This window comes from Apodemus sylvaticus, chromosome 9 (assembly GCF_947179515.1).
Source record: "Apodemus sylvaticus chromosome 9, mApoSyl1.1, whole genome shotgun sequence".
Lineage (NCBI taxonomy): Eukaryota > Metazoa > Chordata > Mammalia > Rodentia > Muridae > Apodemus > Apodemus sylvaticus.
In genome coordinates, this window is record NC_067480.1 from 55,881,921 (window position 1) to 55,898,698 (window position 16,778).

Genomic DNA, 16,778 nt, shown 5'->3' on the forward strand with positions numbered 1-16,778 from the left:
GTATAAATAACATTATAAAACAAGAAAAATGTTGGGTAAAATAATTTGAGAACTTCCACGGGCTAGTGTTTTATACTCCACATTTGGCAGATGATATGTATACTCTGCATTTTTATGCCAACTTAATTTTACTTTATGTCCCACTCTATCCATTCTGTCACAAATGACAGGATTGTGTTCTTTATGCTTCTAAGCATAGATATTCTTTGTTCAACTCACTAAATAAGGTTTTGGAAATTGTCCTACATAGAAAATTTATAAATAAAACCATTCTAATTTATTTCTAGCATAAAACTGATTCCACTAATAAGGTAAAAATAACCCTAGGATTTCATTTTTCAGTAGCCAAGTCATATTCCATCAAACCTATGAATGACATTTTCTTCAGACACCCATCAGTTGATAAACAATTATGCTTATTGCTTTTTTGTGACAACTGACAATTGTTCTGCAGTAAACATGGGAGCACATGTGTGTTTTTGACATGCTGATCTTTTCTTTTGAATATATACTCAATAGTGGAACTACTGGACTCTAGCATGCTTCTATTTTTAGTGTTTAAAAACTTTCGTACAGTTTTTCCATGATGTTGATAAAAATAGTGTGCTGGAGTTCCATTTATTTTATACCTCCACAAGCATTTATTTAGTATTTTTGACAATAACCATTCTTTCTGGGGGCAGTGTGATATATAGCACCATGATTAAGGCAATTTATAGAATGAAGGGCTTATTAAAGTTTACAGTTTCAGAAAGTCCATTGCCTCATGGCATAGAAACAATGGCAGCTGAAACAGACAACATCTCCCATTTCAAACCTCATTCAGGAAGCAGAGAAATTGAGCCAGAAATGGTTCCAGGCTTTTAAACTCTCAAAACCTGCCACCAGTGACATACTTCCTATAACAAGAACAAACCTCCTAAAACATCGGCAAACATGATCACTGACTGGAGCCCAAGTATTGGAATGTCTGAGCCTAAGAGAGATAGTCCCTTTCAAGGCACCACGTGATACATATCACAGACTTTATTTACCTGGTGATTAGTGAGTCTGAACACCTTTTCCTACACATAGTATTCATTTATGTCTCTTCTGTTGTCATTACACTCATAACAGCATCTTTGAAGGATCAGAAGCTCTTGGTTTATGTTGTCTAATTCAGTAGTTTTATTATTTCCTTTTTATAATAATAGATTGTGTTTTTATTATATCAAAAATAATGACTACTTCAAATCAATAAAGATCTTCCTTTGTTGTTATCATAAAAATAGTTGATACGTTTCAATCTATAAATTATGTGTGTATACATACACACACACACACACACACACACACACACACACACACGCGCGCGCGCGCACAGGCACACACACACACACACACACACACGCGCGCACAGGCACACACACACACACACACACACACACATACACATGCGCGCGCGTGCGCGCGCACACACACACATACACGTTCCATAAACATTTGTGTGATAATTTAAACATAACTGTCTGACAAAGTGTATGAATTGCCTGGATTAATGCATCATTGTTTAAAAAGTGAAAAATTCTTTGAGCTGTAGTTTCAAATGGTGCCTTGGGAATCCTGGATGTAGGTAACTGGTATACCTTGGAGTCAAAGCTATTGAGTTACTAACTTGACTTCCTGAGACATGCCCCTGCTCACTTTTTATTCCACTGTAAACAAGAAATAAGTCATTAGGCTTGTTTCTGGCCATAGACTCATCCAACACACACCACATCTAACATGTTCCCTAGCGTTTTAAGACAAATTTTGAATTTAGCACTGAGTCTTGCTTTGGGGGAGACTACTTGTAATATTTTATAGTGCTTACCAGTGAGTCTGCTCACTGTAAGCCAGTATGCAGCCACATATGTGCCCTGTAGCTGACACAGGGGACCTGTTTGGAAGGTTTGGAAGGACACTGTTGTACTAGCAGGCAGGTCACCTGATAGTCCCTTCGATCTGGGCTGACTTTGTTTGTTTCATGCTGTTAATGTGTAGTCACCTCTGCAGCAGCCTTTCTGAATTCCTGTTGTGAAAATTTAGTCTGAAAATTGGGGTCCATGGTTCCTTCCACAGATGGACAGTGTCAAAGCCATCTTGCAAAAGAACGGTTGAGCACACACATTGCTTTAGGAAGGTAGAACAATTTAAATCCATAGGGAGTCCGTCCAGCACTGTGCCCAATGTGCCATTTAGCTTTTCTTTCTGTGGACTAGGCTCTGTGGATGGAAGTTCATCTTCCCTCGCTCCTGCTGTGGAAGCACCCAACTTTGCGGTTATGTGTATTGTATGGCTTTAGTCATCAGATGTCCAGATCTAGCAGTGGTTTCCTTTTGGTACACGTCCTAACACCTTAAAGCACCAGATGTAATGATAGCTAATTGCCTTTAGTGTAACAACCATGCGTATTTTTAAACCTACGGCTCAGCCTGGTGCTTCACTCTGCTTGTTAATATGATGTAGAGACAGAATTTAGGCAAAGGTTCGCCTTATTTTAACCTTACTTGTGGTCTTATACTAATAACCTGCAAGCTTTCTGGAATTTGTCAGCTTTTTGGTACTTTTAAAAAAAGCATTTGATGAGGGAGTTACATTGGTTAAAGGAATTCTATTTATTCAAACTGTAATGTAATCCATGAATCTGAAATTCTCAAATATAAAAATGTCATATCATAAAACACCAAAGTGGGCTTCTCCACCTGCATCTGTTATAATATACTAGACACTAAAGAAGGCATTAGTGTAATAAATAATACTTTTGAAGACATTCCAAGCAACTTCTGAGCTGCGGAAATGAAATTCTCTTATGTAGAGTGAAATCCATTGACTCTTACCACTGTCTAAAACTGGTGGTATCTGAAGCCATTTCTCTAACTATTTATTTATTTTTTATTTTTAAATTGGGAAAAACTGCATGTGTTTCTCCTGAGAGCCGTAATTTTTGTCTTCTACTGGGTTCTTCACTGTTGTTTTGTCTGAAAGCAGTTTTATATTTGTGTTATTGTAAACGTGGTACCACCACACGCATCTCTAAACCAGACATTAATAGCATATCTCACCGTCATTGCTGTCAGAGCTCAAGCACAAATATTGCATTTGTGTTTGCAAAAGCTACACATCAGATGTTAATTAAGTACGTTTGAGTTTTTATCTTTGTTTCCCCCTGCTTAAACAATCTGGCATAAAGGGCTACATCTCCATCAGTTTACCATAAGGTCTCTGCAGTATCCAAAGCACCAGCCGTACAATATATGATAAATACAGTGTTTCTGCAGAAGAAAATAACAGAATTGTCAGGAAAACATCAGGCCTGTTACATTTCCTGTGAAATAATAGCAACTGAATCTCAGTTTCTTTTTCTTTTTGATAAAATAAAGTATTTAACTATGAGTAAATACCAATATTTAGAATGATATTTTTTTTCATTAAGGAACACATGGAAAGTGAAATCATACCAGATCTGTTTTTTTCCCTTGTTTTGCGCTCACTTCAGGGCGCTGTGACAGTTGTGCTGGAATAAAATTGGAACCTCAGCCTTGAAGCCACGAGAGCCGCAGAGTGCCAATCTGCAGAAGGCAGGGGAAGAGCGAAACTGCAAACTGAGAATCAAACTTTCACATCAGGTTTCTAACTTTAGAGCAAAAAATGGAATTACTTTAATTATCTGACATCTAACCAGAAATACAATTTACTGGGATGATCACTCTCATTTTAAATACCTTATTGTAGGTTTAAATTAACATTAACAAGTCAAACTCGGCATGTGCATGAGGCCAATGGGACTGATCTGCATCACTAAATCATATTTGCTATGACGGGGTGACATTGAGGAAGTTGCAAAAGCATAGATTTAGACAAAAAGGGAAATATTCTTTACTCTCTTTTCCCCATTCTCCTGGGGGAAATAGGACATTGTCTCTTAACCCTTTCTACCGGCACCCTGACTCAGTCCGAGACATAGCTGGTTGACTGGGGATCTCTATGCATTCTGGGCTTGAATGGATACAGCAATAAAATTTAGTGAAATCACTGTGCACATAAGATTTAATGGGAGAATATAAGACATGCCGATCAAGGCCATATGTGAAAAAAAATATTCATTTCACTTTAGCCATTTGCTTCTTATTGGATTTAAGAGAGCATATAAAATAATTTTTGATGTTTATTTTTCTAAGAAATAATTAACTTAACTGTGTTTGAGGATTTATTAAAAAGCTTTTTTTTCTTGTAGTGAATTGGTATTGTGACTCCAAATACATGTAATTTGCGGTGTGTGTGTGAGTGCCTGCACATTTATCAATGTATCCATGTGTGGAGATCAGAGTTGGACATAGGTGTCTTCCTCTACCACTGAGCCTTTCACAGAACCAGAATATCCATGTTTTGGCTCATCTGACTGGTCAGTTAGTTCCAGGGACTCTCTGCCTCCTGTGCTAGGGTTAATTAATGTAAATGGTAAACCTTGGGGGATCTACCACCTGCAGAACAGATTCTGGACACAGTCTAGAGATGCCTTTGAACCTGCTGTATGGATTAGGGAAATGTAGGGAGGGAGGAGTCATGTGACCCATGTGAGAGACCATGCCTTGCTGCCTCAAGCTGGTAAAGGATTTGTGAATAGGTGCATCTAATTGGTCCTTTCAAAGCACAACTCTGAAGGAGCAGAGACCATGCACACACAGCTAGGTTGTCTCAAACCTGAGTGTGATCTACCTGCTTGTTAGAATACTGCTAAAAAGTCCTAATTTCTTGAGTGAGAAGAGGGTGTGTATATCAGGTCTTAGGAAATGGTATTATGTACTGCATTGCCTAATGAAGGAAAGAGGAGAAAACCTTGCTTGGGTGTTTTCTGTTAATGAAGAACGTTGACAAAGAAAATTTCGGATGTGCTCTAGGAAATGTTGAATTGGCCTAGTTCTGAAAGAGTAATAAGAGATTCGTGTATGGGATTGTATGAAAGAGATATATTGGCTGTTAGGAAATTTAATTTTTATGAAATCAACATTATAGTGAGGTTCTGTAATCTGATTCATTTTGTAGAGTTCCCAGTAGGAAGAGGCCCTGCCTTGGGAATGAGCACAGTGTAGGAAAAAGCTGAACTGTGTTTTCTAAGTGCCGATTTTCTGTGAATATCTAACAGTGTGTGAGTATCCAGGCGAAGTACAAAGGTCTGAAGGCAGTTAGTTCAGCCTAACGGACAGTGAAGCCATTCTCTGGTAATGCTAGCACTGTGAACAACGTAGAAAGTGGGAACAAAGGAATGCAGGAAAATAACATGCAAATAACAGCTCAGGGACTGCTTGCTGGTGACAAGGTTATCCTTCTGTCCCAGGCCACTTTGCTTTTAGAAATGTAAGGCTCCCTCAGAGTAGGAAACTGCAAATCTAAGCTCTTTATACCAAAGCTAATTTAACCAAGTTGTCCATCTTAGAATGCAAACTATAATTAGAGCAGAACCATTTATGTAACGTGAGCTCCAGCTCCCCGAGGCAGGGGAAAGGAGGACAGTCACTCTGAGCTCAGCTGCAGTGCTCAGCTTGGTGGGGCAGCAGTGTCCTGAGAATCCTGTGCAGAGGAAGGGTGTGGAGTTTGAAAACACACTGTTGCACACCTTGTGCCAGCCTCATATCATTAGGGAACACTGAAGTCCCTCTTCCTGTCCCAATTCCAAGGCCATTTCAGTAGGCCCCTTTCCTAAGCAAGACTGGAATAATGTTCATTTTATCTCATAATAATGTGACTCATTGATGACACGTGTCTGATTGAGGTGCACAGAGCTGTGATTCCATCTTGTCTCCAAGATTCTTAGATCTGCCATTGAATTCCAAGCTCCATGGAACTAGCCATGGAGATAAACTTAAGTCTATGGCCTGTCTGGGGTAGTTGATAGTTCATACATGTGTGTATTCTTTTCTATATTGACAAGTTTTGAACTATTTGGACTGTTCTTAATTCTTCTAGAATGGAATATCCCTCAGACTCTTTTTAGGATAGATAAAACTTTTTGCCTGAGGCTCAAATCCTTGTGCCACTACAACAGGCTTAAAAGTAAGGTCCCAGAGATGTGTGCATCCTTGTAAGGTCCCAGACACGTGTGCATCCTTGTTAAGATCCCAGGGGTGTGTGCATCCTTGTAAGGTCCCAGGGGTGTGTGCATCCTTGTAAGGTTCCAATTAAAACATGTGAAAGATCTGTATGACAAGAACTTCAAGACTATGAAGAAGGAATGGAAGAAGACCTCAAAAAAATGGAAAAACCTCCCATGCTCAGGGATCAGCAGGATTAATATAGTTAAAATGGCCATTTTGCAGATTCAACGCAATACCCATAAAAATCCCAACTCAATTCTTCACAGAGTTAGAAAGAGCAATCCTCAAATTCATCTGGAATAACAAAAAACCCAAGATAGCTAAAACTATTCTCAACAATAAAAGAAATTCTGGGGGTATCAGTATCCCTGACCTCAAGCAATACTACAGAGCAATAGTGTTAAAAACTTCATGGTATTGGTACAGTGACAGGCAGGTGGATCAATGGAATAGGATTGAAGATCCAGAAATGAACCCACACACCTCTGGCCACTTGATCCTCAACAAAGGGGCTGAAAACATCCAATGGAAAAAAGAGCCTTTTCAACAAATGGTGCTGGTTCAACTGGAGGTCAGCATGCAGAAGAATTCGAATTGATCCATCCTTGTCTCCTTGTACTAAGCTCAAATCCAAATGGATCAAGGACCTCCACATAAAGCCAGACACTCTGAAGCTAATAGAAAAGAAACTGGGGAAGACCCTTGAGGACATCGGTACAGGGAGAAAGTTTCTGAACAGAACACCAATAGGATATGCTCTAAGATCAAGAATTGACAAATGGGACCTCATAAAATTATAAAGTTTCTGCAAGGCAAAGGTCACCATCAAAAGGACAAATCGGCAACCAACAAATTGGGAAAAGATCTTCACCAATCCTACATCAGATAGAGGGCTAATATCCAATATATATAAAGAACTCAAAGAAGTTAGACTCCAGAAAACCAAACAACCCTATTAAAAAATGGGGTACAGAGTTAAACAAAGAATTCTCACCTGAAGAACTTCGGATGGTGGAGAAACATCTTAAAAATGCTCAACTTCCTTAGTCATTAGGGAAATGCAAATCCAAACAACCCTGAGATTTCACCTTACACCAGTCAGAATGACTAAGATTAAAAACTTAGGAGACAGACAGCAGGTGTTGGCGAGGATGTGGAGAAAGAGGAACACTCCTCCACTGCTGGTGGGGCTGCAAATTGGTACAACCACTCTGGAAATCAGTCTGGCGGTTCCTCAGAAAACTGGGCACCTCACTTCCAGAAGATCCTGCTATACCACTCCTGGGCATATACCCAAAAGATTCCCCAGCATATAATAAAGATACATGTTCCACTATGTTCATAGCAGCCCGATTTATAATTGCCAGAAGCTGGAAAGAACCCAGGTATCCCTCAACAGAAGAGTGGATGCAAAAAATGTGGTATATATACACAATGGAGTACTATTCAGCCATTAGAAACAATGAATTCATGAAATTCTTAGGCAAATGGATGGAGCTGGAGAACATCATACTAAGTGAGATAACCCAGACTCAAAAGATGAATCATGGTATGCACTCACTAATAAGTGGATATTAACCTAGAAAACTGGAATACCCAAAACATAATCCACACATCAAATGAGGTACAAGAAGAAAGGAAGAGTGGCCCCTTGTTCTGGAAAGACTCAGTGAAGCAGTATAGGGCAAAACCAGAACGGGGAAGTGGGAAGGAGTGGGTGGGAGGACAGGGGGAGAGAAGGGGGCTTACGGGACTTTCGGGGAGTGGGGGGCTAGAAAAGGGGAAACCATTGGAAATGTAAATAAAAAATATATCGAATAAAAAAAATAAAGGAAAAAAATTAAAAAAAAAAAGTAGGTGGCATAGGCCTTTAGTCCCAGAGGTTAGGGCAAAAAGATTGAAAATTCTAGCCAGGGATTTGACTGATAGAACAGAGATTGCTAGTACCATGTGGGATTGAAATCCTCATGGATTCAAGCAGCGGATTTTCCCCATCAAGGGATAACAAGTATTTTGTGGTGTAGAACATTGAAGATCCAATAATTATCGAGACCTCAAAAGACTCTCAATATGTTGCTTACAATGTCCTGAGAGGCTGTTTCATCTATGTGTCTCCATATTACATAGAAGCTGTAGTGTTTTGAATGAAAATGGCACCCATAGGCTCATAGGAAATATCATTATTTGAAAGAATTAGGACATGTGGCCTTGTTGGGTTGGTGTAGCCCTGTTGGAGGAAATGTGATACTGGGCATGAACTTCAGAAGCTCAAGGGAAGCCCACTGCCTTTCTCTCATTTCCTGATGCCTGCCCATCTGGATGTAGATATCTCAGTTATCTCCCCAGCACCATGCTGCCTGGGTGCTGCTATGCTTTCTGCCATGATGACACTGAAGTAAACCTCTGAACAGTAAGCAGGTCCCAATGAAACGTTTGCCTTTATAAGAGTTGGCCGGGTCTCTTCACAGCAATAGACAGAAGCTAAAGTTAAAAAGTTGACAAGTGATGAGGGAGGGAATTGATACCACAGAGAGAGCACTGATGGTGGGTTTATACTCAGGAGTGAGTGCCAGGATGTGCCAGATGTGCTATAAAGGAAAATATTGGAGATTTGGAAGGTTTGAGACGATACTTGATGGGATGTTTCTAAGGCCTCTTGGAAATTCTCAAGAGAAAACATCAATCAGTATAGAATTTTCCAGTTTCATGGATTAGCACAAATAGTACTGTAAAATCAGCTACACTGACAAGATCCATCTACAGAATCAATAAGTCTCTGTCAAAATTTCAATGATAGCCACACAGAAGCATATAAGACTGAATAGCCAAAGCTACCCCAAGCATAGAGAACAATGATAGAGATACCACAGCTTTATATCATAACATACTACAGACAGATAGCAACAAAATCAGCACAAAAACAAATGTGTAGAGCATTGGGACCTAGGAATAAACTCACAAAGCTCTGATCACCTGGCTATTAACAATGGAGTTCAACACCATACATTGAAGACAAGACAGCCTCTTCAACAAATTGTCCCAAGAAAACTGGTTATCTACATGTGGGATAAAGTCAGGCCTCTTTTGCATACCTTAAAAAAATCTTTGTGATCACTCTTCTGGTCTGCAGCTCCACCTGTACCCATGGCAGATCTATATGCATGCTGCCTGACCCCCAAGCCCTGCCTGTCTCCCAGGAGGGCTGCTCTAAGCAGGGACAGAAGAGGTCTGCTCTAACCCAAGCCACATAGCTCCACCTGCCTCTGAGGAGGCTTCTTTAATCAGAGACACCCAGGCCAGTTAAACACTACAGATAACCAGATGGCAAAAGGCAAGCACAAGAGCATAAGCAACAGAAGCTAATGTAATTTGGAGTCATCAGAGTCCAGTTCTCCTACCACAGGAAGCCCTGGCTACCCTAAGACACTTGAAGAGCAAGATTCTGACCTAAAATCCTATCTCATAAAGATTATAGAGGCCTTTAAGGAGAATAAAAATAATTCTGTTAATGGAATATAGGCAAACAGGTAGAATCCCTTAAAGTGGAAACAAATAAATCCCTTAAAGAAATACTGGAAAATACAATCAAATGGGTTAAAGAATTGAACAAGATGACAGTCCAGACTACTATACTCTGAAAAACTCTTAATCGTCATAGATGGAGAATCAAAGATATTTAATGACAAAACCAAACTTAATATCTTTCTGCTAATCCAGCCCTACGTAGGATCCTAGAAGGAAAACGCCAAACCAAAGAGAGTAACTACACTCAAGAAAACACCAGAAATTAATCATCTCACAACAGACCTGAAAGAAGAAAATCACATGCACATAACACCTCCAACAACAAAATAAAAGGAACTAACAATCATTGGTCATTAATATCTCTCAACATCAATGGACTCAATTCCCCAATAAAAAGACCCAGTCTAACAGACTGGGAATGGAACCAGGAACATCATTCTGCAGTACACCTCAGCATCCAAGACCTCGGAATAAAGGGCTGAAAAAAGTTTTCCAAGCAATTGATCCTAAGAAACAAGCTGGAGTAGCCATTATAATACCCAATAAAATAGACTTTCAACTAAAAGTAATCAAAAGAGATGGAGAAGGACACTTCATACCCAAAGTATTTAGCAGATATATAGGGAACATTTCACAATAAAACCCAAGAATAGGAGCAGCTGGGATGGAAGTCTTCCCACCACCATTTGCACCAGAGAGCCAGGCGACTCCACAGCCTTCTGTGCACAGACCCTGACAGAAGAGAGTTGGTCTCCCAAGAGTACAGACACAGGTTTACAGGCCCACAGGAGGGACAAGCTCCAGCCAGAGACAACAAGACCAACTAGCACCAGAGATAACCAGATGGTGAAAGGCAAGCACAAGCACCCTACCAACAGAAAACAAGGTTACTTGGCAACATCAGAACCCAGTTCTCCTACCACAGCAAGTACCAGATACCCAAACACACTGGAAAAGCAGGAGTTGGATTTAAAATCGTATCTCATGATGCTGATAGAGGGCTTCAAGAAGGACTTAACTCCTTAAATAAAGAAATACAGTACAACATTGGTCAACAGGTAAAGCCCTTAAAGAGGAAACAAAAAATGCCTTAAAGAAATGCATGAGATCATGGGTCAATAGGCAGAAGCCCTTAAAGAGGAAACAGAAAAATCCCTTAAAGAATTACAGGAAAACACAAACAATCAAGTGAACAAACTGAACAAAACCATCCAGGATCTAAAAGTGAAAGTAGAAACAATAAAGAAATCACAAAGTGAGGCATCTCTGCAGATAGAAAACCTTGGAAAGAATTCAGGAGTCGTAGATGCAAGCATCAACAACAGAATACAAGAGATAGAAGAAAGAATCTCAGGTGCTAAAGATACCATAGAAAACATTGACTCAGTAGTCAAAGAAAATGCAAAATGCATAAAGCTTGTACCCTAAAACATCCAGGAAATCCAGGACACAATGAAAAGAACAAACCTAAGGATTATAGGTATAGAAGAGAGCGAAGATTTCCAACTTAAAGGGCCAGTAAATACCTTCAACAAAATTATAGAAGAAAACTTCCCTAACCTAAAGAAAGAGATACCCATGAACAATAAAAGAAGTCTACCAAACTCCAAACAGACTGGACCAGAACAGAAATTTCTCCCGGCACATAATAATCAAAACATCAAATGCACTAAACAAAGAAAGAATATTAAAAGTGGTAAGGGAGAAAGGGCAAGTAACTTATAAAGGCAGACCTATCAGAATTAACCAGACTTCTCACCAGAGATGAAGAAAGCTAGAAGATCCTAAACAAATCTCATACAGATCCTAAGAGAACACAAATGCCAGCCCAGACTAGTATACCCAGCAAAACTCTCAATCACCATAGATGGAGAAAACAAGATATTCCATGAAAAACTAAATTTACATAATATCTGTCCACAAATCCAGCCCTACAAAGAATGATAGATGGAAAACACCAACACAAGGAGGGAAACTACACCCTAGAAAAAGCAAGAAAGTAATCTTCTACCAACAAACCCAAAAGAAGATACCCACACAAACTTAAAAATAACATCAAAAATAACAGGAAGCAACAAATCACTATTCCTTAATATCGCTTAATATCAATGGACTCAATTCCCCAACAAAAAGACATAGACTAACAGAAATATTTTTCATGTAAGTCTTCAATTTTATCAGAAAATGTTTGTAATTCCCCTTTCAATTAATTTAGTAATGTTTTTTATATCTACCATTTTATCTGCATTATTTTTCATGAAAATCTTCAATTTTACATGTTTTTCTACATATTTCTTCTATTTTATCAGAAATGTTTTCATTGTAAATCTCTGTTTTTATAACAAAATGTTTATAATTCCACCTTCAATTAATTTAGAAAGGTTTTTTATGTCTACCATTTTATTTGTATAATCTTTCATAAAATAGTCAATTTTAATGTGTTTGTCTATATATTTCTTGAATTTTATCAGAAATACTTTCCATATAAATCCAATTTTATCATTCCATTTTCAATCAACTTAGAATTATTTTTATGTCTACCATTTTATCTGTATAATTTCCATGATAATCTTCAATTTTAACATGTTTTTCTATATATTTCTTCAATTTTATCAGAAATATTTTCCATGTAAATCTTCAACTTTATCAGAAAATGTTTATAATTCCACTTTCAATCAACTTAGGAATACTTTTATGCCTACCATTATTATATCTATATAAAATTTTCCATGATAATCTTTAATTTTAACATGCTTTTCTACATTTTTCGACAATTTTATCAGAAATATTTTCCATGTAAATCTTCAATTCTACCATAAAATATTTTTATTTAATTTTTCAGTTAATTTAGCATTTTTATGTCTACCACTTTACTCTTTAATTTTTCATGAAAAATTTCAACTTTAACGTGTTTTCTATATATCTCTTTATCTTATCAGAAATATTTTCCATGTAAATCTTCAATTTTATCATAAAATGTTTTTACTTCCTATTTCAATAGAAGAACATGTTTTTCAAAAAAACCCAAGAATATGCTCCTTCTCAGCACTTCATGGTACCTTCTCCAAAATTGACCATGTAACTGGATACAAAACAAGCCTCGACAAGAAGATTGAAATAATCTCTTGCATTGTATCAGATCATCATAGACTAAGGCTGGACTTCAACAACAACAACAACAACAACAAAACCAGAAAGCCCACATATTCATGGAAATTGAACAACTCTCTACTCAACGATAACTTGGTCAGGGAAGAAATTAAGAAAAAATTAATGACTTTCTATACACAATGAAAGCATTGTTAAAAGGAAAATTCATAGCACTATGCACCTTCATAAAGAAATGGAAGAGGTTCTATGCTAGCAACTTAATAGCACAACTGAGAGCTGTAGAACAAAAAAGAAGCAAACACACCCAAGAGGAGAAGATAGCAGGAAATAGTCAAACATATATAGAGAGTAACACTATATATAAACTTTGTTTTAGTGCTTCACCCTAAAACAAACAAACAAAAAAATACACTGCTTCTCATAGTGCCTTCTCCAAAACTGACCATATAACTGGACACAAAACAATTGAAATCAACCAATTAGAAACAGAAAAATACAAAGAATCAACAAAATCAAAAGCTGGTTCTTTGAGAAAATCAATAAGATAAATGAACACCTCGCCAAACTATACATGATATGTCCTGCCAAACTATACATGATATATCCTCACCAATAAGTGGATATTAGCCAAAAAGTATAGAATACTCAGGATATATCCCATAGACCCAAAGAAGTTAAAAAAGTAGGAAGGCCCAAGTGAGGATGCTTCAATTCCACTTAGAAGAGGGAACAAAATAATCATGGGAGGCATAGAGAGGGAGAGACCTATGTGGGAGAGGAAAGACGGGGCAGGATTAGATATGGGGGAAATAGGAGAGAAGCCCAGAGGGTCAGGAGAATGCATGTAACTATGTAGATGCTGGGGGTGGGGGAGTATGGAGTGGGAGGAACCTGTAGAAAATCCCAGAGACCTGAGATGTAAGAAGCTCCCAGGACTCAATGTGGGTGATCTTAGCCAAAATGCCCAAAGTGGGGAGATGGAACCTGAAGAGACCACCTCCAGTAGATAGTCCCAGGGGAAGGATAGGGGTAGCAACCCACCTTCAATTTTTTGACACAAAATTATTCCCTGTCTAAAAGAAATGCAGGGACAAAAATGGAGCAGAGACTGAAGGAATGGCCAGCCAGTGACCCAGGGACCAATTCAACTTGAGATCCATCCCATGGGTGGGCACCAAACCGTGATGCTATTACTAGTGTCATGTTGTGCTTGCAAACAGGAGCCTAGCATGGCTGTTCTTTGAGAGGTTCTACCAGCTGCCGACAAGGACAGATGTAGATACAGCCAAACATTAGACTGAGGTCAGGGATGCCTATGGAAGAATTAGGGGAAGGGTTGAAGGAGATGAAGGGAATGGCAACCCCAGAGGAAAACCAACAGTGTCAACTAGGAGCTCCCAGAGACTAAGCTACAACTAAAGATCATACATGGGCTGGTCCATGGCCCCCACACATGCAGCTGAGAACCGACTGCCTTGTCTGGCCCCAGTGGGAGAGGATGAGTCTATTCCTGTCGAAACTTGATGTCCTAGAGAAGTGGGATGCCAGGGTTGTTGGGCACCCTCTCAGAGGTGAAGAGGAGAGGGAAGAGGGCAAAGAACTCTAGAAGGGGGGGCAACATTTGGGAAGTAAATAAATAAAATAATTGATTTAAAATATCCTTGCAAAATGGATGAGAGATCTTAGCATAAGATCTGAAACTGGAGATAGTAGAGGAAAGCACTTGTCTAGGCAAAAACTTGGTGCTGTGGACTGTAGTAACTCGGGAAAAAGTAGCAAGAAATCACAAACAGGATTCACAAGTGTAGTTTCATGGGACTGAAAGAAACTACAAATGTTTTCAGAGTGAGGGAGACAACAGGTAGGGTGGAGAAAGCCTAGATTGGAGATTAATATCTCTAATGTATAAAGCACTAAAAAAATGAAAAATCACCTCTCATCAAATCATTCCATCAACAAACTGGAACATAAATTAAACAGAGGATTCTGAAAATAAGAACTACAAGAACTACAAAACAACAAAGTTGTGAAAAAAAGCAATATTTTTAGCCATCAGGGAAATGCAGAGTAAAACTTAAGATTGTCTATCATCAAAAACAATAGAACAACAACAAATGCAGCTGAGTGTGGAGGTGAAGATGACCTTTAACCTCTGGTGGTGAGAATGGAAAATGAAAGAAATCATGGAGGCTGTCCAAAAACTAACAGCAAATTACATACTCTAGCCATACCTATGAATGTATGTATGCATGTAGTATTTATGTACACATGCATGCATACATATGTACATACAAGAACTACAAAACAGCAAAGTTTTGAAAAATACTTTTATATACATACATATGTATGTACAATACATATATACACACATACATATATACATACACACATGTATATATGTGTGTATGTATACAAAGCTAAGTCAGAATACCAGAGAGGTACTTGTACCTCCATGTTTATTGCAGCACTTACAAAGTTGTCTAGATAGTAACCATTTCATGGATGGATAAATGATTACAATGGTGTTTTATTCAGCCATAAGGAAGAATGAAATTATTCAATTTTGTAAGAAAAAAGAGATGACTGAGTGAAGTGAAATAAGTCAGACTCAGAAAGACAAACATCTTGGGTTCTAAGGTTTTCATATGTGGAATATACAGTTTAAAAGTGTGTGTGTGTGTGTGTGTGTGTGAGTGTGTGATTGTGTGAGTGTGTATGTGTATGTGTGTAAGTGAGAGAGAGAGAGAGAGAGAGAGAGAGAGAGAGAGAGAGAGAGAGAAGAGAGAGGGAGACAAAAAGAGGACTATTTGTGGGGAGGAAGACAGACTAGAAGAAGGGAAACTGACTCAGGGTGTTTCACTATCAAACTCATAAGGGTCTATTCTGCTGGGGATATGGAATATATTCTGTATAATATGGGTAGGATAGCCTGCGATTGTTGAATAACCGTCAATTTTAAGAAATAAAATTAGAAATGGACTTGTTTTGCTTTTCCTGGACTCTGTGTCTCCAACCTCTGATTCAACTCTTTTTAAAAAAAATTGTATCATCATTCTTTTAATGTATATTATAATATGAAGTACTTTATGTAAAATAATGTCCATTTGTCAACATAATAGTATTAATCCTAATGACTTGTTATCTCCATAGATTTGTCACCTGCAAACACCTATGAGAAATGTTCTTCAAAGTTGATGGTGATTAACAGTGAGACCCACAAAATGGTTAGGGTGTAGAGTAAGAGGCTATAGAATGCTCAACCCTAAACAAGACATTTGCATTACATCATCTTCTTCCAGAAATCAGGGATCATCGTGGTAGAGGAGGCAGAAAGATTATTAAGAACCAGAAGTGGCAGATGACTACAAGGAAACAGTTTGCTAGGCACAGCTGGACAGTTGTGCATATAAATGAGTTCATAGCAAGTGTGATAGCATGCACAAGACCTGTGCAAGCTTAAGCCAGACAAAATTGCAGAATGGAGAGGGCAGATAGGCACAAAGTCCCACCCCAGTCTAAGGAGCTTTTGACAGTTTATAGATACCAGGAAAAGACAAGGGGGTCTTGTTTAAGGGTGTGGTACTTCATGGATAGACCACCTTCAAGTGAAGACCACACATTCAAGAGTATATATTTAGCACAAATTGGACTTGATGTGGTTTTCTTTTTCTTTTTTGTTTTTTAAAGAAGAAGCAGAAGCAGAGAAAAAGAGAAGAGAAGAGAAGAGAAGAGAAGAGAAGAGAAGAGAAGAGAAGAGAAGAGAAGAGAAGAGAAGGCTGCCCCCTTTCTCCTTATCTTTTCAATATTGTACTTGAGGTACTAACTCGGGCAATTCGACAACATAAGGAGGTCAAAGGGATACAAATTGGAAAGGAAGAAGTCAAACTATCATTATTTGCAGACAACATGATAGTCTACCTAAGTGACCCAAAAAACTCCACTAGAGAGCTCCTACAGCTGATAAACAACTTCAGCAAAGTGGCAGGTTATAAAATCAACACAGGCAAATCAGTGGCCTTCCTATACTCA